This window comes from Lissotriton helveticus, chromosome 6 (assembly GCF_964261635.1).
Source record: "Lissotriton helveticus chromosome 6, aLisHel1.1, whole genome shotgun sequence".
Lineage (NCBI taxonomy): Eukaryota > Metazoa > Chordata > Amphibia > Caudata > Salamandridae > Lissotriton > Lissotriton helveticus.
Window position 1 is genome coordinate 1,289,872,249 of NC_136067.1, and position 26,767 is coordinate 1,289,899,015.

The 26,767-nt window shown below is 43.0% G+C and overlaps 1 protein-coding gene across 1 annotated transcript in view; it reads right to left on the reverse strand.

The window, feature by feature from the left end:
* The window catches only part of FBLN7 (fibulin 7), an 877,728-nt gene that overhangs the window by 682,977 nt on the left and 167,984 nt on the right, over positions 1–26,767 (reverse strand). The window lies entirely within an intron of this gene.

Sequence of the window (26,767 nt, forward strand, 5' to 3'; positions counted from 1 at the left end):
TCACTCAAGACATGGTCAATGACATCGTTGATGACATCACTGGTGACAATATCAAAATGTAGAGATGTCTACAGCAATAGTTAATTATTAATTCAATATATATTACAAATTACTATTACCTGCTGCCTAAGCCATTCTTGTAGCTTTGGGAGCCTGGAATAATCAGAATTGGCACACTTGTAGGAGTGTGATGATTAGTAGTTGTTCTGCTACTATCATTGGCAGCATGGCAGGGGCAATGTGTGGTGCAAGCTGCAGTAGCCTCTTGGCAGTAGCCCTGGCCCCTTTATTTGCAAAATAAGCACTGAGGTACCTCAGTCCATTTGTTTTTAAAATGACGGCAGACGCCTCCCACACACGTCCCCGGTAGTGCGCTCATCCTGGCTATGCCCCCGGAAGCGAAGGCTCGAAGCTGTTGGCGATCGTTAGAGGATGCGGAGATGGCAGAGCTAAGTTCCTCGCTGAACGCGGAATTGAACGCTATGGCCTGACTCTGCGGCAGTCTGGCCTCGGTGTGAGCAGCTGGGAAAACCATAGAACAGTGAGAGGTTGTATGACCTGAGGATGTTCACCCTACCTGGAACACTGCATATGTCGACAAACAGCTACAAGTCCAAGGTTCTGGGGGCTACAGGAGAAGTAGGCGAACGACGCATGCGCGTGTGGATGCTCCATTACCCCATTGATCCATTTGGTCTGTGCTAACTCCCCCTTTTTTTGCCATTAAGGGTATATCAGCGCACAATGTGGTGGGTTCACATTGGATAAAAATAGTACCCTTTACTCGTCGGACTAAGGCTGGAATTGAATTTGTCTATGAACTTCATGTCTGGTTCCGTAGGGAGAGCAGAAATCAAGAGGGAGATCAGCAGAGATTAGGAACCAGCTACTGGTTGCTGCTACAATTACAGCATGCACACACTCAAGCGCTAGCCTCCTGGTGTTAACATAGTCCCCTTTTATCAGTCCACCCCCTTCCAGAGGCAATGCCAAAAGGGTACTTAAGAGAAACCGCCTACAAAGATACGAGCATTGCGGTGCGCACATCAGGGAATGGACACGAAATTGCAGCACCTCCGAGAGGCTGGGCGCCTGGAGGCCCCTATTACTCAGATGGAAAGCGAAAGGAGGGCAGAGAGAATAAAACAGTATAGATACTTACGAGATCCATAGGCCTCGCTCCAGCCTGGTACACATTGAGCATACAGAAAATGCAGAAAGCAGCAACTTACTGGAAGACTGTCTAAAACCGACTATAGCAGAGCCTTTTTCAACAATCACCTGTTTTAAGCAATACCCGCTTTTCTCTAAATCTCACAGAGCGCCGCAGTTACAATTGCCAGCGATCAGGCACAAACTCTGTCGGTACTTCAGCCAGCTTTAAACCCGGCCCAGCAACATGCCCCGCATATAGAAATTGGATACAACCTCAGTACCTGTACCAGCAGGAGGAAAAAGCTTCCTTTCAGGATGTACAACAGGACCCAGAACTCGGAAAGATGGTGAAGAGTATGTTCGAGCTCATTATTTCCAAAACAAAGGAGCTTTGTTTAACACCTTCTCAGGAAATTGCTTCCTTCCATGCAAGACTATCAAACATCGAGGAAACAATGGGCAAACTCCCGGAGCAGATGTCAGTAGCTGAGGAATGGGTTCCAGCTTAGAGGATAAAGTGGGGACCTTTCAACAGGAGATTACGCAGATAAAGCAAAGTAAAGATGCTCTGGAGTATAAGCGTCAAGATTTGGACAATTACAATAGACGCTCAAATCTCTGCTTGGTGGGGATTCCAGAATCGCTTGAAGGACCCCAAGTACAGAACTGGGTAGAATCCCTACTGAAAGAAGCTATCCCAGAGCTAACAGGGGATTTAACAATTACAAGGGCACATAGGGTACCCTCTCAGCGTCTCATTAATGCAAAATACCCTTGAACAATTTTGGTAAATTTTTCCGATTTTCGAGTGGCAATAGGAAAAAAAATCCTTCACGACACAGTCTCCCAATTTAAGATTGTTTCCATGCAAGACTATCAAACATCGAGGAAACAATGGGCAAACTCCCGGAGCAGATGTCAGTAGCTGAGGAATGGGTTCCAGCTTAGAGGATAAAGTGGGGACCTTTCAACAGGAGATTACGCAGATAAAGCAAAGTAAAGATGCTCTGGAGTATAAGCTTCAAGATTTGGACAATTACAATAGACGCTCAAATCTCTGCTTGGTGGGGATTCCAGAATCGCTTGATGGACCCCAAGTACAGAACTGGGTAGAATCCCTACTGAAAGAAGCTATCCCAGAGCTAACAGGGGATTTAACAATTACAAGGGCACATAGGGTACCCTCTCAACGTCTCATTAATGCAAAATACCCTTGAACAATTTTGGTAAATTTTTCCGATTTTCGAGTGGCAATAGGAAAAAAAATCCTTCACGACACAGTCTCCCAATTTAAGATTGTTTCAGACTATGACTGCTATTACTGCAAACATGAGAAGAGATTTTGTGCAGATGATTGACTCTTTCAAAACAAAGGGGGGCAAGCAACCACTGTGCAGCAATACAAGCTGAAAGTTCTTGGAATGGCAAATTGCATATATTTGATGATGTAGGGAAAGCACAGGGACTCCTGCAGCAGATGTCTAGCTCATTGTAAAATGGACATGTGCTGGGTGTAAAGTATTGACGTCTGTTGGTTACAGTTGCAATCTCTGTGGGTAATTGGTGATCGGGCTTCTTTAGAACAACATGGGGTGAGTGGCCAGGGGCACACAACCACAGGTGCAACGTCATGGCACCTAAGGTATTCAGTGGGATTTGGGAGAAGGTGTGGGCTATTATCCTAAGAGGCACATGGGGGAGTGATAGGGTGGGTTTGGTGGGCAGGGGTAAGTTGGGGCACCGGGTCTCTTTATGGAGCTAAAATGGAGAGTTCATCTTTTGGTTTTGACAAAGTTAATTAGGTCTGTGAGCAGATGGCAGATGCCTAATGTAGCTAAGCATTAGGAGAGGCCACTTCCATTAAATATTTTTTCATAGGAATAGCTTCTATGTACTATGCCCTTTAATCTTCAGGACTGACTATAGAAGAATGTGGAAAGCGATGCTATGCAATTGGGGATGGAGTAATACTGTTTGCGCATTTTACTTTGTATAGGTATTTTTAAAATGGGCAAAAGACCTAGTAAATATGAGCTGTAGGTTAGGTGGAATCAATATTTTATTAAGCTATTATGCTACAGTTTATTTTGGTAAAAGTAAAGGACTGCATATGGTAAAATTGTTGTTGAAGGTATGCACTCCACTTTTTTATGTGTACTTTAACAGGTCTGGGCTAGGGGTGCCTTAGGGAAGGGTTAATGGAAAATGGAAACTTGATAGAATTGCTTTTAAGATCAATTTATAGGGGGAACTTTATTATGAATGCACAGTGCACTTTAAAAGATGGGTTTCAATGTGTAAAGCTTAGCTATAACACCTATTATATAAATGCATAAAGACTCCATCTGCATTGTCTACTTAAATGTGAATGGCCTCAAGTTTAAAGCCTGAGCCATAGACAAATGAGTATAAAGCCATACCCCCGATATTGTATCAATCCATGAAACACACTATATGGGGGAAAAGGAATCCACAGATAGTATGTTTAGACACTGGGCAGGTGGTCAATATTTTTCATCACTCTGAAACAAATGAGAGGGACACCTTTTACACCAAAGGAATAGGGCTCCGTTATGAAATCAATGAAATCAATAAATGACAATGTATCCTCTGGTGGACCATATATTGTTCACTATTCACATTCATCCAGATCACACGTATCACTGAATACAAAAATAGCACAGAGGGAGGAGTATTTCTCTGCTCAAAAGAGTGTGGCAACACGCAAATGTGGAAATAGAATTTGCACAAATCAATGTATTAAAATCATTAAAAACAATTCATAATTGTTTTTATTCATATCAGCGTTGGGCACCACACGGGGACTCCATTTCCCAGGGGGCAGCGGTGGTGCTGTTTCAGCACGTCACCGCTTAGCGCCAGGCAGCGCTTTTAAGCGCAGGAGCCCACACGCAGCGCGGGACGCGCGCGGGCGCTGCCCGGGCAAAGCCCGTCCGAGGCCGGTGGAGGCTGGGCTGGGCCGGGACTCTTGGTTTTATCCTTCGCAAGTGGAATTATTGCAGCACCCGTAATACTGGTAATCACTGTTAACCTGTAAATTCACTTCGTTTTGTTGTGCCCAGCTCTCAGCCCATAGTTAAGCGGGACACGTACAACCCTTGCCACGGTAAAAGAGTCCCAGTAGGGGCATTTGGGGTACCTGTAGGAATAGCTTGTGGGCAAAATTGTATTTTACCAGCATAAAAAGTCCCCCATTGTCGTTTTAATTTCTCAAGGAGTGGAGCTATGTTAATAAGCTGGGTAATCCTACAATAGTACTTACCATTTAAGTTAGTATAAGCTCCACATTATTGATCGGGGAGTGTCCACCACGCTTCGGCCACCCGAAATGGGGAAAAGAAAGCCGCATACTAGTCCTCCGGGCACAAAAACGTCCAAAGTCAAAGATTCTAGCACATCCTTGATGAAATATTTGACAGGGGCAGTGGGAGCATTAGAAAAACAAATCTCTAATGTAGAGGAGAAGCTGAATAAAGAGTCGTCGGGCTTGACTGGTATTAGTATAAATGACTTGCCTGGTCACGAATTAATAGGTGAAGCTGTTAATATTATTCCAAATGAATCTGTAACTGAACCCTAAAATGGGTGTGTGCAGAGGGGTTGTGATGAGATCGCTGTAAACGACTTGGAGGGGGCAGAATTACCGCCCCATAAAAGAGCATGTGTTTTAAAAAAAACAGCCCTTACTGCACTACCCCCTCAGATCCACGAAGTCCCGTCAACCCCAAAGAATCTAAAGTCTAAATGCAGAGTCTTGACAGAAAAAGGGAATTCTACTAAAAAGGCACCTGGAAATAGAACAAAAATTTGAACAAAACCTAATAGCAATCAAGGCATAAATAAAGGCCAAAAGATTCCAGAATTAAGCGATATAGTGAAATCTATCGCCAATCTAACTCTCTTTGTTAAAGAAGCTATAGCCACTATTGGGAATAGACTGGGTCAAATAGAGTCCACTTTGCTTACTCTTCCTGGTCAACTGAAGGAAGTAACTAGCTTCCCTACTACCGCCACTCAAACGCTCAGAGAGTAAAGAACCAGCTTGCCACGCACCGATAGTCTTACTAAGATGGTAAATAGAAAACCTCATCACCAGGTTTAAAGTGATGCCGTGACTAACTTGAACCTCCCCCGACAGCAGCCCCGTATACTGTGGTTCTGGCTAATGTCCCCCTATCGGATGAGGGAGAAGGGGAAAATTGGGAAACGTTAAGAAATAAAGCCATACATTTTCTAGGCCTTAAGACTGGCTTAACACAAGAAATGTTTCGTGCATTTAAATTGGTGAGACATGTGAGGTGGCTCGGCCCGAGTACGAAGTCTTTTGATGGGGATTGTATTGTTTTATCACTTGCTTCCCCTCCCTTAGTAGGTGCTAATAGAAGGCGGACTGAGGGGATACAAGTCCTCCCGCTTGGTTTTTTCTATCAGCCTAAGATGATGATCAATAAATATAACATTCCCTTGAGCACTTACCCCCCAAACAATACACGAAGATATTATTTGGAAGTATCAAATAGATTCGGCCCCTTTCACTCGCTAGAGGATGTGGATTGACAAACACAAGTCAGGGTGCCCAGTAAAGGTGAAATTAATATCGGCCACACAGCCCTCCAATGTTCAGATGAACGGGCTCTTGTGGGTGAAAACATGATTAGTGAACCTATGCCATCCCCCAAGGCTTCCACAGTACCATTATCTCTTTTCTTGCCTGCTGAAGGAGAAACCCCGAGTACGATTATGCTAGTGCAGGAACATAACGTTCACCTGAATAAATTCCCGCACCCTGAATTATTATTAGCTCGAAGATCTGTGACTAGCGATTTGGTAACTGGTGAGATAAGGAAGGATGAAGTTGGGCTGGGGAGGGTTGTTGTATGTGAAACCCAATCTATGTATGTCCAGGGGCGGGTGAGGGTAGACTTCTGGAACATATCTGGGCTCCAAACCAAGATCAATAACCCTATTTAGAGAGACTTTATCAGTCATTTTGACATCTTGTGTCTGCAGGAGCCCTGGACATTGGAGGCCATACACCTGGACGGTTTCAAGACGTTTCATGTCCCAGCGGGCCGCTCTTGTCGTGGGAGGCATAAGGGGGGGATCTGTGTATATATCACTAATCTTCTGGGGCATGTATGGATAAAAATGGTAAAATCGTCAAGCTTCTACCAAATTGTTGTCATCAAAGTGTCTCCATTGGTTGAATTAGTGATCATTAACATGTACAATATTCTGGACAAGGGCTCCGTTACCAATATGTCACACAAATTAAATGAGGAACTCAAGAGGTTAAGCGAGGAAGGATTCCATTATTTTATGGGGTGGGGATTTTAACAACAACATCTGCTCACAGCTCTCGTGTGGGTTTGAGGATCCGGAGGACGAGGATCTAGACCAACGGTCCCATTTTACCCACTCAAGCGGGGGGGAAAGTTTTAATGAGTTTATGGCAACACACAACCTAGGTTTTGCAAACATCTTGTGCTCTCCACCCGTAGAATTTAGTCCCACTTTCATAGGCGGGGGTCATAGCACATTGATAGATTTTATTATCCTTTCAATGTGTTATGCTACATGGGCAGCGGACTTTGCCACACAAACAGTTGGGATTAGTGACCATCTTCCGCTTACTATTAATATCACATTACCCCGCAAAAAGGCTAGCTCTCTGGTTGAGAGTCTAGCCTGGACCCAAGGGTGTGTACTGGAACACCAGAATGGCTATTCACTACGTTGGTCAAACAGTGACCCAGAGGCCTTGAGCCTGAAAATAATGACCCAAGCAAAAATTCCAATAATTAAGTGCCTGAAAGAAGAGTCGTCGCATATAGATATATTGGGTTCCTTTTTCGACATTACCAGGGTAGTACAAAAACTCTGATTCGCCCATGTAGAGAGTTTAAACCTGTTAAAAATGTCTGGTTCAACACTAATTGCACCAAAGCCTACACTCTGCTAAAAGCGGCACTACAAAGAACATCGAGGGATAGCGAGGAGGTCAGGTCACGAAGGAGGGCATACAATTTAGCGAGAAGTAGGCGCAAGAGGGAAATTAAGGAAAAGGCCTGGACCGATTTATATGAAGCCTCGCAAAGGAGAGATTCCTCCCCTTTTTGGAGTGCTGTTAAGCCACCTTTTTTTAAGGTAGTGGGAAGATGTAAGAATTGAGGTGGCTATCACCGAAGACTCATGGGTGGATTTCTTTTCAGGGGTGTACAACCCAGGGGGCAAAGATAAAATAGTAGCCACGGAGCACGGTCCTCAGGCGGAGCTAGCAAAATTCTTACCAATTAATATTTATATTACAAATGAGGAAGTATTTGCAGCAATAAAAAATAGTAAAGGAGGCAAAGCGTCGGGCCCGGACGGGACCCCGATCAATCTATACAAATACTCGCCCGAGCTCTGGCCCCATTACTTTTTGAGAGAGAATGGGTTTGCGTTGAGAGAGCAGGAAGCAGTGGCGCTCTGAGCAGTGTGATCTTGCTGCTGAGATGGTTGTGAGGTAGGCACGCGGTGCAAAAACAGGACAGGGGAACACAAACCCAAAGAAAAACAAACCCTGGGATGGTGTAGGGAGGCCTAAACCAAAAAGGGAAGAAGAACAAATCCTGTGCACACGCAAGTGTAGTCTGTAGTCCTAGGGACTGATGTAGGTAGGCAAATACCGGTCGGAAACGGCCAAAAATACAGACCTGTATTTGGATATTGAGATGTAGGGGCATGTTAAATTACAGAATCGATAATTTTACCGAATCTGTAATTTTTCCGATTCGGTAAAATACTGAATCGGTGAAATTACCGATTCTGTAATTTAACATGTAGGTAGCACTGTAATCAGTGCTACAAGGGTTTAAGAATTCGTTATTTACCACCAACTAGAAGTTGGTGGTAAATAATGGAAACCCTTCAAAAAGCATTTATTTTGCTTTAAAAAATGTGCCATGTTGCAGACATACATGCCCTAAGGGCATGTATGTCAGCAACATGTGCACCCATGCACAATTGAGGGGTGCAACAGGGTGTCAAAGTGACACCCTGTCCCCCTTGCAAATTCGGTAATTTTACCGAATCGGTATTTACCGATTCGGTAATTGGCATTGATTCCTATGGGCCTCAAGGCCCATAGGAATCAATGCCAATTACCGAATCGGTAAATACAGATTCGGTAATTACCGAATCTTACCGATTCGGTAATTGAAAAATAGAAATTACCTACATCCCATTTACCTACTCTTAAATACCGAATCGGTATGATTCGGTATTTAAGAGTAGGTAAATCGAGATTACCTACATCGGGCCCCTAGTGTGAGTACTCGTCAAACTGCTTGAGAGAAAATTAATGCTTCAAAGTTCAAAAATGCCAGATACAAAGGTTCATGTGAATGAAAGTTTGTTTATAAGTCAAATATTGGTCAGTACAGAAAATAGTAGCCAGCCGACACGTGTTTCGTCACACCGTGAAAGAGATGTGACTCATCAGGGCTGAAAGGCTTCGGTAGAAACGGAATCGTGGAGGCACGGAACGGTGGATTGCCAGCCACATCCGTGTGGACTGTAAATAGGGTATCGCCCGAGAGCTGCTAAGCTGGCAGGCGTAGTAGGCTAGGATGGTTGCGTCCCGAGCTTCAATGAGATGCCTGTGGCAAAAAGGGGGGAGCGCACCCGATACGTGCATCTTGACGGTCGAGCGAGGTCCGGATAATGGTCCCCATTACTAACTCGTGTCCTTGAAGTCAGTTGTGAGAGGGGCTTTAATAAATCCTGGTCCGAGTCTATAATTATTCCCATCTTCAAAAAAGGGGATCGGGAAAATCCCGCATGCTACCGCCCCATATCCTTGCTCGATTCATTTATGAAAGTCACTGGCAGGGTGATTCTTAATCGCTTACAACAATGGGCGGAAGGCAACAATGTCCTTAGCCCAGTGCAATATGGGTTCAGGGAGGGGCGGGGCACTGTAGAGCAGGTGTTGAACTTTTCCATCCTACATGGGAAATACACTCAGGCCAAGAGTGGTAAATTGTTTGCGGTCTTTGTCGACCTAACCGAAGCATTTGACTCTGTAGTTCATAGTCGGTTATGGCAGATTTTAGCAGACTTAAAGGTAGACAAAGCACTTATATTATTTTTAAGACAACTTTATGCGGGGTCTACTGCTAAGGTGAGGTTTGGTTTAAAAGGGGAGTGTACCAAGCCTTTCCACGTAAGAAAAGGAGTTAGGCAAGGCTGTGTCCTCGCCCCGTTCCTCTTTTCTTTATACACTAATGACTTGGAAAAGGAACTGGTGGCTAGAGTATAGACTCTCCGCAGGTTAAAAATAACCAGATTGTTTCGCTCTTATATGCTGACGACGCTGTTTTAATGGCGAGAACCCAAATTGGTCTTCAGAGGGCATTAGACACCTATATAGATTTTATGGATAATCGGGGACTGAAACTTAACGTCAAGAAAACCTTTGCGATGTCCTGCGGGAACGGTAAAAATAGACCTTGTCCCCTGGTTGCCGGGAGTGAAAAGATAGCTCCTACTAAAATATTTTCTTATTTAGGTATCCTTCTAGAGGACTCAGAATCCTGGGGACCAGCTATAAAAAACAGAGCACTGCTGTTTAAAAGATCAATAGCGGCAGTAATGATTTTCGCCAAAAAGATGGGTAAAAGGCCTCCTGAAATTTTATTAAAATGTATCAGGCTAAGTACACCAGTATTGCTACATATGGAGCAGGAGTCTGGGGGTTTGGTGACGTATCACCTATTCAAAGGGTAGAAAACGCATTTTTAAGATTTATTTTAGTCACGCCTCAAAGTATAGCTGTTTTTAACTGTCACAGCGAACTGGGGATTCGCTATATTAGTGATGTAATTACAATGCAACCCCTACTGCTGTGGCACAGAGTCTGCACCTCAGTTGATCTAGTTGTAAATCAAGAAATAATCAAAGATTCTATGGGCTTAGACCGGGTCTCAAGAATTCCATGGTTGAATTATATTTGCAAACTCAGTATAGATATGGGGAGGCCCAAGTTTTATAGTAATCCAGTCCCTTTAAATACCATTACCAGGAAGGAGTTAAATGTACTTTGTTCTTATCATTTTGAGTCACTAAGGTTAGGGCTGGAGCTAAATAAAAAAAAATGTAATTCAACACCAGCTCACCCTGGTCTCAACCTCAATGCAACCTTATTTGGTCTGGTGTCAAGAGGGTTATGATAGATACATCTTGACCAGATTTAGATTTGATCTTTTTTTTTGTTTGATTTCCTTTCCCAAAATTAATGATTGGTCCAGAAACCTTTGTAAATGTCCGTGCGATAACCAATCAGAACAATCTACTGTCCATGTGATCTTTTTTTGTAAGTTTTATTCCTTAGAAAGTACAAAATGGATTAAACTTTTTTGAAACAGGGTTTATGGCGACAATGTCGACCGGCTCTAGTATTTTTAAAATTATTAATCGATATGTATTGTGTTGGTATAATGATAGTTTTTTTTAAAAGTATCTTGAGGAAAAGGAAAAGTTTAATCTGTTCTTAAAATGTTTTTATGGTCATATAACTGAAATGATTTGTAACTTTCCTGACTGTATTAACTGATGATGAACTGTCGCTTTCATGATTTTATAAACTTGTGTAAAATCGAATAAAGGTTTCCACTACAAGTAGATTTAAGGCAGGAAAACAATATATTGGGAATTATTTATTATCTATTGTGCCACCCCTCAGCACAGTGCAGGTGTCAAAGCGTTGACGAGTTTCGATGGTATCATCCTGGTTAAACCATCTTTATCAAGACTAATGTTTTTTTTTTATTTTTGTTTTTTTGTTGATCAAATCTTTATTATAGTAACAAATGATTTAGATCTCCGTACTGACGGATATCTTCCAAAAATTGCCCTATCTTTTCTTCAGTCGCGACACTCAGTGCGACTAAATCAAAGATACATTGGTATGGAACGTGTTATGTATCAATCAAGACTAATGTTAACTCTCAAGTTGCATATGTAAGGTCAACCAATGTGATACACCTTCCAGACTATGTTTTGCTGCTTACGAGAATACAACAACGGATATTTCCTTAGGGATACACTGAATCACAATACAACAGTTATCCCCAAAATGGCTCATACAGATGATCAATCTTCCAAGCTATATTTCACAGCTTAAAAGAGCATAACAACAGATATTTCATTTTTAAAACACTGAAAAACACTACCACAGTTGTTCCCAAAATAGCTCGCATGGAAGATCAGTCTTTAAAATGTCCCCTAACTGAAGACTTGTGGTTAAATCTGTATCCTCATATAGTTTAGGTTTCTAAATATGCTTATAGCAACGGAACTTTCAAATAATTATTCCAAATTTTGCCCTTCATCAATTGAGTCTTAATGTCTAAAATCCTGCGCTGTTCTACGTCCAGTCTGCATTTTGTCGAGAAAGTGATCTGGATGAATGTGAATAGTGAACAAAATATGGTCCAACAGGGATACATTGTCAATATTTTTCATCAGCCAATGCCGCCCACAGGGGTATTACAATTTTTATTAATAAATAGTTCAATTTTTAATTCACCTCATCTCAGACAGATAGAGAAGGGAGATGGGGTCTGAGAAGTGGATTATCTAATGCATCTAGTGCAGGCTAATGATAGCCACAATATATGCACCAAAAGAAGATAATCCAGCACAATTATTGGATCTCTGTCACGCACTTATACATATTACGGGGGCGATAATAATGGGTTCATGATTTTAACTTTTTGCAAAACTCAGAATAGATTCATCCCCACGACACATAAATAAAATAAGTCACAAATGGGTAGGGCTTTGGCGGAGTGTATGCACAAATTTGATCTGATTGATATCTGGCAAGCAAGGTTTCCAAAATAGGAAGAATACTCGTGTTTCTCTACTACATATAGCACTGTGGCTCACTTGGATTACTTTCTTACTTCTTGTAATTTAAGATTGAACAGCTACATGCATATTCAGAATGGCTTCGCCGACCATGCTCTGATAAAAATGGAGCTAGTAGGATCTGCTTCTCATGGTTACCGCCACTTTTTGCTAAATGTGACACCGTTTTTGACTACTCTGACAGGGATCCTTCTAATCAGGACCCCCATCTTTCTGCCTTCTCCCTAAACTGTTACCTCATTTTTTTTAAACAAAATTTGCATTGTTTTTCTTCAAAACATAACAATATAATAATCCGCAAAATATATAGGCAAGCAGGTGTTCTTGTAATAAAGTCTGGAATCGCCGCGCCTAGTACTAAGCGACATCGTCTGAACAGACATATACCATGGACTACTCTACATTACAATGATATCAGGTGTCAACAGAATCATCGTTAAACAAGTAAAGTAGCGGCATCCCTACTTTCGTAAAGGATAACGTAGTAAATATCCCTATCTTGCAAATAAAAATACTAAACTAAACTCCCACCCTCCCTCTTATCCCTCCCCCTCCCCGGCGTGTCACATTTAACAATATCCACATCTAGGTTCATTAGAGGTAAATGCAGTGAAAGTGATCGTAGCAAACATCAGGGAATTACCCCTATGTCAGGAGCAGGGGGATTCGTGACTGCAGGGGGCATATACTTCAAGCTATAAATTAAGTTCAATTCAATTCAATAAACTTTATTTCGGTTAGTTTTAACCATCAAAGTACATAAAAAATACATTTTCACTTTTCCACAGTTCATTTAAAGTTATAAGAATTAAAATACATCATAAGCAATCGGAGGGGAGAAGACAATTTGTTAAAACAATAAAAATGTAAATAATAAAAAAAATTAAAAAAATTAAGATAACATTAATTGATCCAAATAGTTCTCAAGTCTCAGCGGATAAATACATAGGATACCTTGTTATTTAAGTAATTTCCTTCGGATAGACCACATAGAGAACAAAAACTTAGTTATAGCGGAAACTATCAAAGGGTTCGTATCAGACTTCAGGATCCTAAAGAATGCTTGATAGTCCCTTATGCCCAAATTATTACATAATTGTATTATCCACTTTCTTCGTATATGTGAATAGGCTGGACAAAAAAGAGTAACATGCAAAATAGTTTCAATTTCAGTTCTACAGCCAGGGCATAAATGTACAGAACCCCCCGTCCACCTGTCTGTCATAGAGTAAAGGGGCAGCGTTCCAAATCTAAACTGTAGGTACAGCTTCTTCGCTAAAGTTGGTTGGATTACGTCTATTCCTTGTTCAAAGCTGTATATGGACTTATGACTCAGGAAGGCACCAGTCAGGCTCGTTGATGGTACTGAGCTAATGGTCCTCCCGAGGCTAAAGTCCTTCACAGCACCTGACAATGTTTTCTTAGAAATAGTTGGGGATGTTACCTCAGGGTTTAACCATAAGTTTTCGTATCCAATTTGAGCAAGAGATTGTCTAACAAAGCGTAGCCATGGAATTCTACCTGCTCCTGGGGATGCTAGGACCACCTTTAATTCCCTTTTATAGCTTTCCAGTTCAGGGGTGCTCCACAGCCGCCTCCAGTAGAGGAGGGGGAGTGAGCTAATAGCTTCGGCTATGGGCCCAATATTCAGGTCTAGCCTAAGTGGGACTAGAGGAGTGCTTCCAGGCAGGGTTAAAATGTGCCTAATTAAATTGTTTTCTGTAGTGGTTAGATCAGTAGAAGGAACGTGTCCCCAAAGTTCCGCCCCGTAAAGGGAAGATCTTGCTTGAACTTTGAACATTTCCAATGGGGCACTAATAGTTTTGTGCGCACAGTTTTTGTGGACTTTTAAAATTCCCCCAATTGTCTGTGCAAGTTTTAGGTTGGCCTTAGCCATTTGTGCACCCCACCCCATTCTGTCAGTTAGAGTCAACCCTAGATAATCAAATGTTGGGACTCTTTCTAACGGTCTGCCTTCCATCATGGGATGTGGACAATTAGTAGTATTGGCATTAAATACCATATATTTGGTCTTATCGATGTTGATTACCAGATTTCTATGTTTGCAAAATTTAATAAACTGGTTTAAAACCCTCTGCATACCCATAGGGGATTTTGAGAGAAGCAGAGTATCATCTGCAAACATTAGTGCAGGAAATCTCTGCGAGGCTAATTTTGGGGAGTCAATATCTTTGATTGATAGTAGGTCTTCAATGAGCCCATTAAGAAAAAGGGAGAAAAGGGTAGGGGCAAGGACACAGCCCTGCCTAACCCTTTCTCAACCGGAAACGGCCCAGTTAGCTGACCATACTTCCCAAAGCGTACTCTGGCATAGGTGCCATCATGAAGGTGTTTGAATTGGTTGCACAAATAGGGTGGCACCCCCATTGATAATAGAATAGCCCAGAGTTGGTTACGATCCACCATATCGAAAGCTGACTTTAGGTCCACAAACGTTAAATATAAACGTCCCCGGTCCAGAACAACGTGCTTCCAGTAAAGTACTTGGAGCCGGAAAAGTTGATCAATGGTGGACGTTTTGGCCCTAAAGCCTGTCTGGAGGGGAGTCAGTATGTTATTATTGTTTACCCAATCCAGTAGGCGTTGTAGGAGTAATCTCGCATAGATTTTCTGACTTACATCGATAAGGCTAATTGGCCTGTAATTTGATGGTTCTAGCGGGGAGCCCTTCTTAAAGATGGGAATTATCTCCGCCCCCCGCCATGTGGCTGGGAGAGGTAGGCCCTGTAAAATTGCATTGTAAAGTAATAAAAGATAGGGGGCCCAGACTACTGGTTCTTCTTTGAAGAGGTCGCCTGGGATCCTATCTAGCCCGGGCGCTTTATTCGATTGCAGTGAGTGCACTGCACTAAGAACCTCATCCAAGGTAAAAAGCGGTATGGGGCTGTTAGGGTCCATACCCGTCAAAGCAGTGGGGGTCGAGCTATCTGATATTGGGGGAGTAGAATAAAGCTCTTTAAAATGTAGAGACCAGGATTCTTCAGGTATATTTGGATCAATTGAGGTCCTACCTTCTGGTTTCCCTGTATGAACTAGATTCCAGAAGGACCGTGGATCTTTGGCCTCAGGTGCAAATCTGATGGCATGCCATCGTTCTTCTTCCCACTCTTTTTTTGCATTAAAAATCATTAATTTATAAGCACGCCTGGCCTTAACCACGGCGGCCGGGGAACCTTGTTTCAGTGCCATGAGTAGCCCCTGCTTCAATTCTTTACAACCTCCATTAAACCAAGGGTGTTTAGTAACAAAAGGCTTAGATTTAATAGGGGTTGTTTTATAGAAAGAGTTTGCCAGTAGGATAGTTAGTTCCTCATGCAACCCTGACAAGGACCTTTGTGCACTATTACAAAATGGAAGAGTCATGATTAAATTTGCCCTTTCTAGAAGGGGGATTATGCTCAGGTACAATTTACCCATATCTTCAGTGGATTTCTTAAGGTTAGCCCATCTGATTCTCCTCCCACCTTGGATTATTCTGAGGTCACTATTTTCGTAAGTTTCGTTGACCTCAGTTATCAAGTCATAGTTAATCTGGGTTAACAGGGGATTGTGGTCGCTTTCCGTGCGACTAGAGATTTGGAAATTGATGATCTTAGACCATAGGGGTATGCTGACCATAAAGTAATCAATTACAGAAGTGTGACCCCTTCCACTGTAGGTTGGTTGCCCTGGGCTATCCCCCTTAAAACGCCCATTGCATGCTCTGATGGAAAAAGAATAGGTTATGGAGGTTAGCTGGAGTACCATGGCTGACCATTGTTTGGCTGGGTACATATTTGGGTGGGGGATTGACCATATTTCATCCTCGTCTGAGGAGATTGGGGGGACTCCAATAAGTGGTTCGTAATGACAATTGAAGTCACCACCAATCATCAACTCAACATCTCCCGGAAGGGAGTACAAAAGAGAGGACAAGGAGTCTAGGGTTTTGGAGGTGCCCCCCTGTCCTGCTGGCCTCGAGTAGATATTAATAAGTGCCAGTTTGGGTTTTTTGGTATGTGACAATATGATACAGGTTATATCAGGGCTATTAGTGTCTATCCTTTTCGCAGAAAACCCAAAATGAGCACCTAACCAGATACATAATCCCCCCGATGGTCTGCCTCTAGGGCCTTTCAAAGCTGGCTCCATAAACGTGAGGTAACCCAGTCTATGTAAGGGGCTGAGAGCCCATGTTTCCTGGAATATACATATCCTGTGGAGGTCTACAAAAGCACACCAGTCAGGATTATCCTGATTGGCGGCGAGACCTGCTATGTTCCAGATTAAAATTTTTAGGGTTGAATTTTGGTTATGGTTTTTAAGTAACTGATTACCGCAATTAACCAAGTTATTTAAACCACCAGGGGCATTCGTAGGCCCATTTCGTACTGGGTCGGGTGGTGCAGGGGTAGGGACAGTAATATAAGCTGTTGGTAAGATTATTGCTGATCCTCTTGGCGGTGGATCCCTATCCAGGGAGAGTTCATCACTAGAGGAAATCAGGTCAAAGAGATCTTCTGCAGCCTTCAGCTCCAATCTCCCTCTAACATCTAAAGGTGGCTGAGCAGTAACTTGTCCAAACCCTTTTTCCACGGATCCACCGATACTTGGAGATGTACTAATCTGTACTGACGTTTGGGACACAGAACGTCAATCGCAATCCCCCAAACTTGAGAGGGCATCAAATCTATTAAAGAGCATGATGTTCCCTAAAGGGCATGTGTTCGACAGTTCGTCCTGTGGGAATTGATCACTTGTGGTTGGGTACCGGGGTTCATAAAATTGGGACAGTGGCAGTGTAAGAATTCCAGGCAACAAAATATTTTGAGGCCAATTAAAAATAAATTTGACGGATCTCCAGTCTCTAAAGTTAATTATAACACAGTCCCCCACTATAGTTTTAGTGCTCTTGCCAATCCAGTTCACTCTCCTGGCAGACAGAATTTCTGCTGTAATGTTTGTTGGAAGTGGTCGTTTCTGATTGAGCCAGTGGGTGCACTTATTTTTTAGTTCTACATATGACTCCCTTTTCCCCTGTGCCAGAGCGGGAACCCCTGCCAAAACCACCACATAGGGCGCTGATTGTGGTGGAAGATCGATGTTGGGCAGGGGATCAGTGCTCTGGACCAAGGGTTTTTTTTGAAGTCTTGGTGGTGATCTGCTAGCAGCTGTTTGATGGGGTTTGTCCCTTATGGCTATATTTGCACCTGATGGTAAATTGGGAGCTAAGACATCAACAGAAGTTGAGGCAGGAGATCTTTGAGTGGGGGCAGTACGACTGTTTGATGCTACAACAGCGTTGAGGTCAGTTGGCCTTAGGCCTGGAGTTTTCGTCTGCCTATGAGTGGAGTCAATAGCCCTCAGACTCGCTTGCTTCTGGAGTGATGCGACTGAGAGTTCAAGGCAGACTAATCTATTCTCGATCAAGTCCAGTCGTGTGGTAATTGGGGTACAACATTTTTTGAAAGTGCTTTCCAGTTTCTTCCAAAACAATGGGCCCATTTCAGGTTGATCTTCACCCCCCAAAGTGATGTTTGACCCGCTATGCTCTTCTATGGCAATCATTGGTAGATGGGGTGGACTGGGTGGAAGTCTGGCAGCTGGAGCTTCATTAGGCACGTTCATTTTGCTAGTTTTAGCTTTTTTGCCTCCTAGGGTTGTTTGTGCGCCAGTGCGCTTCCTTTTAGCGCCCGCTCCCACATCTCGCTGTGGAGGACCTGATTTAGCGTTGGAGGCTGAGCGCTTTTTAATATTGGGGGAGAGTATAGTCTTTGCAGTATTATGGGCGTCCGTCCCAGTAGGGGAGTTTGTGCTAATATCATGATTGACAACTGACTGTGACGTGGCATTTCGCTCGATGACTCCCGAGGGTGGCAGTGTATCCTGGGAGTTAGATAGATGGCGAATTGGTGATCTTGCCCTCGTCAGGTTTCCCAATGAAGATCTTTTATCAAATGGGGTTTCCAAGGAGAGTCTCTGTTCTGTGAGTTCGATATCCTTGGCTAGTGCTGATGAGACCCTAACTAGGAAGTTATCCAGGGTGCCTAGTAGTGAACCTCCGGTTGACTTCCTGATATTTGGGGCTTCTGCTGGTACAGTTGTCATGATTACTTTAGAGGGCCAGTCACTTATACTCCTTGATGAGAGGGGCCAGCTATGGTGAAATGAAGGAAAGTAAACTGACCTTGGATCGCAGGAGCAGATGAAAAAGGGGTGGCCTGTCCCGTCCTTGTCCGGTCTTGAACAGGCTTAAACGGGCCCGCCCTTGACCCGGGCTTTGCCCGACGTCCCGCGTCGCGGGAAGCGCGTTGATTAAATGCGCCTCCTGGCGCCGTTCTGCGGTTCAAAGGGCGCGCCGCTGCTTAGCCTGCTGGGAAATGTAGTACCGGGGCGGCGGCGCGAGTAGTTTACCAGTGGTGACTCTTGGCGGTGTCGGCAAAGAAGCCCTCGCTCTCGCTGCCCCGGTGTTGCAGCCCCTGGTTACAGGCTGTGACCGCTGCCGCTGCTCTGGGCCAAGTGTGAAGTCAGGTAAGGAGTTCCTGTGAAGTCAGGTAAGGAGTTCCAATTAAGTATTAATCAGGTTGAATCAGCAAATCCAACAGCAGCAGGGTCCTCCTCCAGATCATTGTCCGGAATTTTCAGCAATATCCCTAAAGGTTCCCAAACCCGCGCTGCTTCCAGAGCTTTCTCACTATTTGCACATTTAGCTAGCTGTAATCTAATGTTACCCTCACTTTCCGCCCATTTGAGTAACTCAGTCTTCCATCTCTGAACACTTGGGCCCTTCTTTGACTTTCAATGCGCTGTAATGTCCCTTTTAGCTAGGAGAAGGCCCAAGTCCAAAAACGTACTAGTGATTTTAGTCTTTGTTATATGGGGGAACCAGTGTAGCGAGCGGGGGCCTATAGTGGGTTCTACATCTATGTCAGTGATGTCATTCAGTAGTGTTGTTACCTCTTTCCAATAATTCTCTAGTTGAGGACAATCCCACATCATTTGGTGAAAATCAGCACCCTCCACGTTACAACATGGGCACATTGCTGAATTAGCATCAAAATATTTATTGATTTTGGCTGGGGTAAGGTATTCCCTGTGTAAGATGTAAAAATGCACCAGTTGGAATCGGGCATTTCTAATATTACTCCACGCCCGTTTGACTAGTACAGCCCACTTTTTCTCAGGAATATCATCACCCAGGTCCTCCTCCAACTTTAGTCGTAATGTCATTAACAGAGTCAGTGCTTCCTGAGTCATACGGCTATAAAGGCAGGTGACTGCTTTATAGGTTCCCTCTGCTGATACTACATACTGGCAGGCCATTGATATCTGTGGTTCAAGCAAGCCTTCCCTCCAGTGAATGGGCGCATTAAGTGTTGAATGGAGCAAAAAATCCCCACAAGATAAATCACAACCCTCCTGCAATGTAGCGAAGGGAAGCAAGGGGTTGTCCTCATATAATTCCTCCAGTACAGTCAGTCCCTTCTCTCTCCAACCGATCAGCGCGTTCCAGTTGCCCCATGTGGTAGTGCAGCACACATGGCTAAGGGGATCTCTGGAGCATAAGGGTGGGGGCTCTGTGCTTGCCTCTAACTCCTATTCCAACAAAGCCGAAGTGTCCGCAACTCATTGGAAAGGAACTTAAGTCGTAGTGGCAATTGTAAAATTATTTGGGAGAGTGACCATCTGGAGGACTGTCCTCTTTCATGCTCATCAAGTCCTCAAAATTTCTATGCTACTGCCTGGGTAAGCCACTGCAGCTGAACGGCCAAGTAATACTTCTCAAGGTCAGGAACCGCCAGACCCCCCTCTGATTTTGATCTCATTAGCACTTTTATTGCCACCCTTCGTCTGCCAGCGGCCCAGAGGAACCCCGTAAACATCGTTTTAAGTTGTGTAAAAATCTTCGCTGGTATCCAAACAGGTAAGGTTCTAAAATAGTATAGCAACCTAGGGAGAGTCACCATCTTGAGAAGGGACACTCGACCGGCCACCGACAGAGGCAGAGTACCCCAAAACTGAAGGTTGCTTTTAAGACCCCTGATGGCTCTACCCACGTTACCCTATAGTAAATCATTTTGCGTGTGATAAATGGGGACCCCAGGTATGTCAAACAGCGGTATTCCCATTGTACCCCATCTCTAACTTGCGGACCACCTTCCAGTGGAGCGGTGGGGAACAGACAGGACTTTGCCCAATTCACTTTGAGGCCAGCCACCGCAACAAGATCGTGAAGCAAACGTTTTGCTCCAATGATGGCAGCAGCAGTATTAACTAAAACCATGAGCAGGTCATCGGCATGTAGCGCAATATAGTGAATCCTGTCCTGCACACAAAGTCCGGGATACCGCAGTCCCGTTCTGGCCTGGGCCACTAACGGCTCCATGGCCAGGGCAAATAACATGGGGAGAGCGGACAGCCCTGTTTCGTCCCACAACTCACAGTGCAGGTATCAGAAATCAACCGTCCCGTTTTGACCCTGGCAGTGGAACAATTGTATAATAAAGACGTCCAAGCCACAAACTCCCAAACCAAAGCTGCGCATAACTTGAAATAAATAGGGTCATTCCAAGCTGTCAAAAGCCTTCTCTATGTCTACCTCTAGGATAGTGGCGGATTCTTTCGGAGAGGTGTCAGCATCCAATATGCAAGGCAGTTGCCTTATATTTATGGATTTATTTCTTGTCGGGATGAAACCCGCCTGATCATTGTTTATTAAGGGAACCATGTATGGTAATAACCGGGTGGCCAAAATCCAACTAAGAATCGTGTAATCAGTGGTTAGCATAGACAGGCACTTCTATTCGAAGGAGGCTTCCCTGGCCTCAATAATGGGATAATTATTGCTTCGCCATTTGTAACAGGCAGTTGGTCCGCTCGCTTCGCATCACTGTAAAATGTCACTAATTTAGGAGCCAAGTGTTTGATCGCTCCATGCACTTCCTCAATGTCAATATCTCGACCCAGTAATCCCGCTTGCTCTCTGTCTAATTTTGGAAGGTCTACGCATTTACAAACTCTCCAATAATCATTCAAAGACACCTTACTCTGGTAGAGATCCATGTAATAAGCATGGAACTGATCATTAATCCCTTGTTGGGTACAGCAAACTTCCCCAGTTGTTGGGCCCCCGCGATGCGCCCCATAAGGTTCACTGCCAAACACCAGGCTTCCAACAGCAGAGATGATATGCTGCAAGGCAGGTGCCGAGGATGCCGTCCCACACCGCCCCGGCGTATGAAGTGCTGCGAGCAGGTCCCTGCACTCCTCAATCGGGCCTCCTACAACATCTCAAGGATGGCCACGCGTTTCTCAGGTCGGGCCCGCAGCTCGTTCCACTCAATCAGCAGGGGACCCACAGTGTCACCAATTCCCTTGCAACACTGCCGGGTGAGTGAGGTCCTTTAACATTACTTTTTGAGTTGAGGCCTTAGATTATTTTAGACATAATATAATGCATTTTGGCTGAATTTGGATTCTCAGCCAAATTCATTGGCATGATTTCTGATTTTTATAAAGGGGCCTCAGTGCAAATATGTATTAATTCAAACTGTATTGGCACATGCACCGTCCACAGAGGAACAAGACAAGGTTGTCCTATATCACCAATACTCTTTGCTCTTTTTACAGAGGCATTAGTAATTGCTATTTTTTCGAACAGCAATTAAACACCTACACTCTGTGGCATGACATATATAAAGCTCTATGCTGATGATGTAGCTCTGATTTTTAGACCTGGTTTAAGTACTCAACAAAGTATATTTGAAATCTTTCAGGAGGACCAACTGATGGAAGGGTATAAGAAAAATAAATCGAAAACCGAGATCTTGCTCTGTAAAACTGCACTGGGCTCTACAATACTAGACCTTCGCTTCGTAATCAATACCAGACCCAAGAGGTATCTAGGAATACATGTCTCAGAAAATAGTAACGATCTATACATTTTAAATTTTGTTCCTCTGTTGTACAAATTTAAAAGCCTGTACCTTAAATGGAATGACCTACCGCTGCCAATAATTGGCCGAGCTGCACTGATTTGCATGTCAATTATACCACTATGGAATTTTTTATTTTTGCTGCTATACCAAATGCAATCAGATGACATTTTTTAAGGAAGTGCAGGGTATGTTTACAGCTTTTTTATGGGCAAATAAAGCACCTGGATTAGCTATAAATACATTATATAGACCACCCCTCCCGGATTTGAAAGAAAAATATTTTGTGTATTTTGCACATACCACGTACAGATCAAATAAAACTTTAAATATTAACAGATGTGATAACTTTTTTTATATTTAATTTTTCAAAAATATAAGACTGATTTCATGTGATTAACGAAAAAAATCCAAAAAGCAGGTATTAGGTTTTACAGTGGAATATAAAATGCAGACAGCAATTTTTTAGCTATTATGATATCCCAATACTCAATGCGGCAACCCTTTTAGCAGACGTATATGTTGGGGAGGTTCCCCTCGTAGATAAGAATATTGTGCCATGGTGGTTGAGCAATGGATATGAAAGGATAGGGGATTTTTTGATGGGAAATGGAAAAAGTGGAACGATATAGAACCCAACATCCAACATTATACAGCATCAGTAGAACGATCCTTCATTAGAATAAGGCATTTTCTACTGGATATATACCCCACAAGGATTATTGCAATGGCAGAACTTGTTGAAGATCTGATAGATTCCAATACCCGTAAGTCAATTAGCTGTTGGGTTTCTTTTTTGCGTAACTATGGGGTGGCTAAGCTCCATGAGAAAGCACTAGCAAAATGGTAGTCTAAAGAAAACCTTCAGATATCTGTGCAAGCCTGGGATACGATTAATGGGTTTAATTTTTCAGTGCTAAAGGGTGCTAATTTGCGACGTATGCAATTTTACACCAAGTGGCTTTTATATAGAACCCCACCCTCCTCAATAAGATTAATCAGCAGATTCCGGCTAACTGCTTCAGATGTGATGTAGAGGGAAGGAGGCAATTGGACACATATTGAATGGACCAGTCCAAAGTTAAGTAAGTTTGGGGATGAGATTAGCCAGTTTTGTAGTCATGCATTCCAATTCCAGACACCATTAGATATTCAAACAGCTGTTTTTGGATAGTAACCTGACTTGAAAGCTGATTTGCTACTAAAAAAACAACTGTACGTTGTGACTTTAATAGCTAAATCTTTCAGTCTCAAAAAATGGTGATCTGAGGAAATTCCTACATTTCAACATTTAAGGTCCAAAATAAATAGGAATAAAGAGTTGGAAAAAAGATTTGCATTAAGATCTGGGTCACATAGGAAAATTCTTTAAGTTCTGGTAAATATTTGGCTACGGTGGGTTTTACTATGTATTGTATAGATACATTTAAAGAATCTAAAAGCTTTAAAGGTAATTATGTGATTGATTAAAATTATCATATTCTATCATGCTCTGTCAGTATGTTCTGAATTTTAAAGGTGCTGGTAATGATGAGACTGTGACATTTTCATGACCTTGTCTGTTATATGTCAATGAATTTTGTACACAGATGAACTTTCCTAATGAAACAAAAAACAACAAAAATAAAAAATTAAGAACTGAGGTAGCCACTAAATAAATTGAATTTCTTGAGGGTCTACCCGAAGACATTTTTACAAAACAGCTAGATTCATGCTTTTGTCCAGTGACAACGTATCTGGAACTCCTAGGACTGGTTGTCTCCGCCAGGGTGATATTCACCAACCCTTGTGTGGATAGGTCAACATTGATAAAGTATGCCACATTAAAGTTTGGGTGAGGTGACCTTTGCAAATATCTCATAATACCTGCAAGGTTAAATATGACACCAGAGGCTATCAGTGGCGGCTTGAATAGGGCGCGCTGCGAGGCGGTAAGTCGGGGCGGGGGAGGGGCAGGGTGGGGGGGTAGTAAACTTGGACATACGACGGAACGGAGGAACGTAATAATTATTTTCCTCTGTTCCGTCATATGTCTGAGTTTACTACCACCCCACCCTGCCCCTCCACGGCCCCGCCCAGCAGCACGCACCATGCGAGCCGCCACTGCAGGCTAGCCTCTTGTTATATGGCCCATGTACTTGCTGAGTAAATTAGTATTTTTAGGGAGGATGTGCTTAGGTATATTTCCTCTCTCCATTTGTGGATTTAATATTTATTCTCAGATAAACACTGGAGAAACAACCACCTATAAGGTTACGACCTCCTACTCTTCCAAGAAAATAGTGTTTCCAAATAATGTCACCCGAATGAAGAAGACCCCCCTCCAGGTAAGCATTTCTCATGCCAGCGAGGCTGTGTGCCTGTGTATCTTAACATCCATCTTCTGCTCTCATACCCTGCATAGCATGGGAAAGGACCACAAGAGACATTGACGCCAACAACATAGAGTGTAGAGAAACCTTCCATTGCACACTGAGCGTGTGGAATCAAGATGTGCTGTGCCTGACACAATGCAAGGCCAAAGTAACACACCATAGCTGCTGAGTTCCACTCTAGGTCTTGCTCTGAAATGCAACACATTGGTGAGTTGTAGACGTCAATTATGCAAATTCTTTGGTTAATAAGTTTCTTCTTTTTATCCATACATGTTTCCAGATGTACAGCTCATCCTGTCAGCACACTAATGTGAGGGTGATAGATCACTGGATTTAAACTGTTTGACGTTTAACCTACACACAGGTCTCTGAAGTAGCTGCCTCACCAGTGATGCCTTAATTCATTGAGCTTTTTCTCTGGGATTATACAGGGTACACAGTTTTCTCACTTGGATTGGAATTCGTCATCTGACGGCTACGCAGTTCTATGATCTCGATATATTTACAGACTATACTTTCTCAGAACTGGAACCGCTTACCTGCAGATTGCACATACAATCCTGGAGTAGCTACAGTAATCTCATGTGGTATTTTACTCATATTTAACCTGCATGAGTGGCAGGCTTCACTTTTGCCAGGTTTCTTAACGTGTACCTAATTTGTATTTTCTCTCTTTTTCAAACCCTATGTTCATGATCTGGTTCCTTTTTGTTTTCAGCCTTTCTTTCATTTCATTATCCATTGTGTTTTTGCTGTTTCATTCTTTTACATTTACTCTATTGTCAAAGCTTGTTTAGTGTGGAAGGCAGCAGTTGACAAACCAAGAAAGATGAGTTTATTCTAAAGACAAAATGGCACATAACGTCTCAGGTGCATGCTGAATAAACATGTTATTGATTAAAGGCAAATGAATAATTGTTTCCATAAACTCCCTTCAATACATCGCAGCACCCCCAATGAACACTCTAGAAAAATAATTCAAATAAAACAAAATCATGTGGATGTTTGAGTTGGCGAGAGACCCTCTTGAGCTTGAAGTTCACTGACAAATGTTCAGCAGATGTATCATTTTAAACAGCATTTCTAAACAAACCATCCTTCATTGTCATTGCTCAATCCCACTCATTAAAATCATCATGCCCTCTACTACTTCACTTTATACTGGAGAAGCATACCTACTCAGGCTCTAACATATACCCTTATCCAAGATGAAAACCCCACTAATTTGACATTCAGAAAATACTTGAGCATCAAGAGTCATATCATGCTTACCATCCACACCCACTCTTTATAACAATGAGCACTGCTCTTGTTCCACCACCTTCAATTTTCTACCAAATGGCATGTTTAGTGATCCACACATTTCTGGTGGAAGGGTAAAACCTAGTAGACACCTTCCTGGAACCAGCCAGTCTCTTGATTTTAACCACATCCATGACTTGAAAATCTTGCTTCTTGATTCTTTTCAACACAGCATACCATTTAGAAATTGGGGTATTAGTTGAGGGGGTAAGTACCCACCCCAGGTACTAACCACAATACTTGTCAGGGTTAACCCTCAAAGTCACTAAATTAACCTGAGCTGAACTCCCTGCAAGCGATGGCACAGAGTAGACAAGCTTAACTCCGAGGCAATGTATGGGGTATTTATGCTATAAACTAAAACAGTAATTTAGTTGAAATGCAAAAAATACAAATCTCAAAATGAATTAAAAGAATACAGAAAAAATGAATCAACAAAATGATACCAAAATGACAAAAGTGCAAATCAGGGTATTCAGAGATATTATTTCTTTAAGTTTGTATACAAATAGGGGCATGAAGCACAAAGGGACAATAATAGTTAATGGTAGTGATAGAACAGGACCTAGGCAAAATATAACACTGACTGCGATGAAGTGTGGGTCAGATACAAAGTCATATCTGTCCTGGGCAAAATATTTTACTTTCTGACTTTAGTCCTTTAAGTCCTACTCTACCACAGGAGTACACTTCTAAAGCCCCCCTTCTCAGGAACTATGGGGAGGCACTTATAGACTTGCAGGGCAGACACCCCAACTGGCTCCAGTCCAGGTCCAATTGCTACTGTTTAGCTGGGCAGTTGCTGAAAAAGGCATCTTGCAGCTTGTTATATCCTGTTGCTTTGACAGGAAGTCACCCTTATGAGCCTTGAAATCCACATATTTGTCCTGGGTACAATTGGAAGAGCAGGTCTAGTCTTCAGGGATTTTCTCCGGTCACAAACAGCAGGACCAGTCCACTTCTGTTCTTCCACGGGTTTAGAAATGATCTAAAGTGCGTACCAGGAGGTGCAATATTTATACCTGGCATTTGCGAGCAAGTGGGAATGCCCCCTGGGTATGC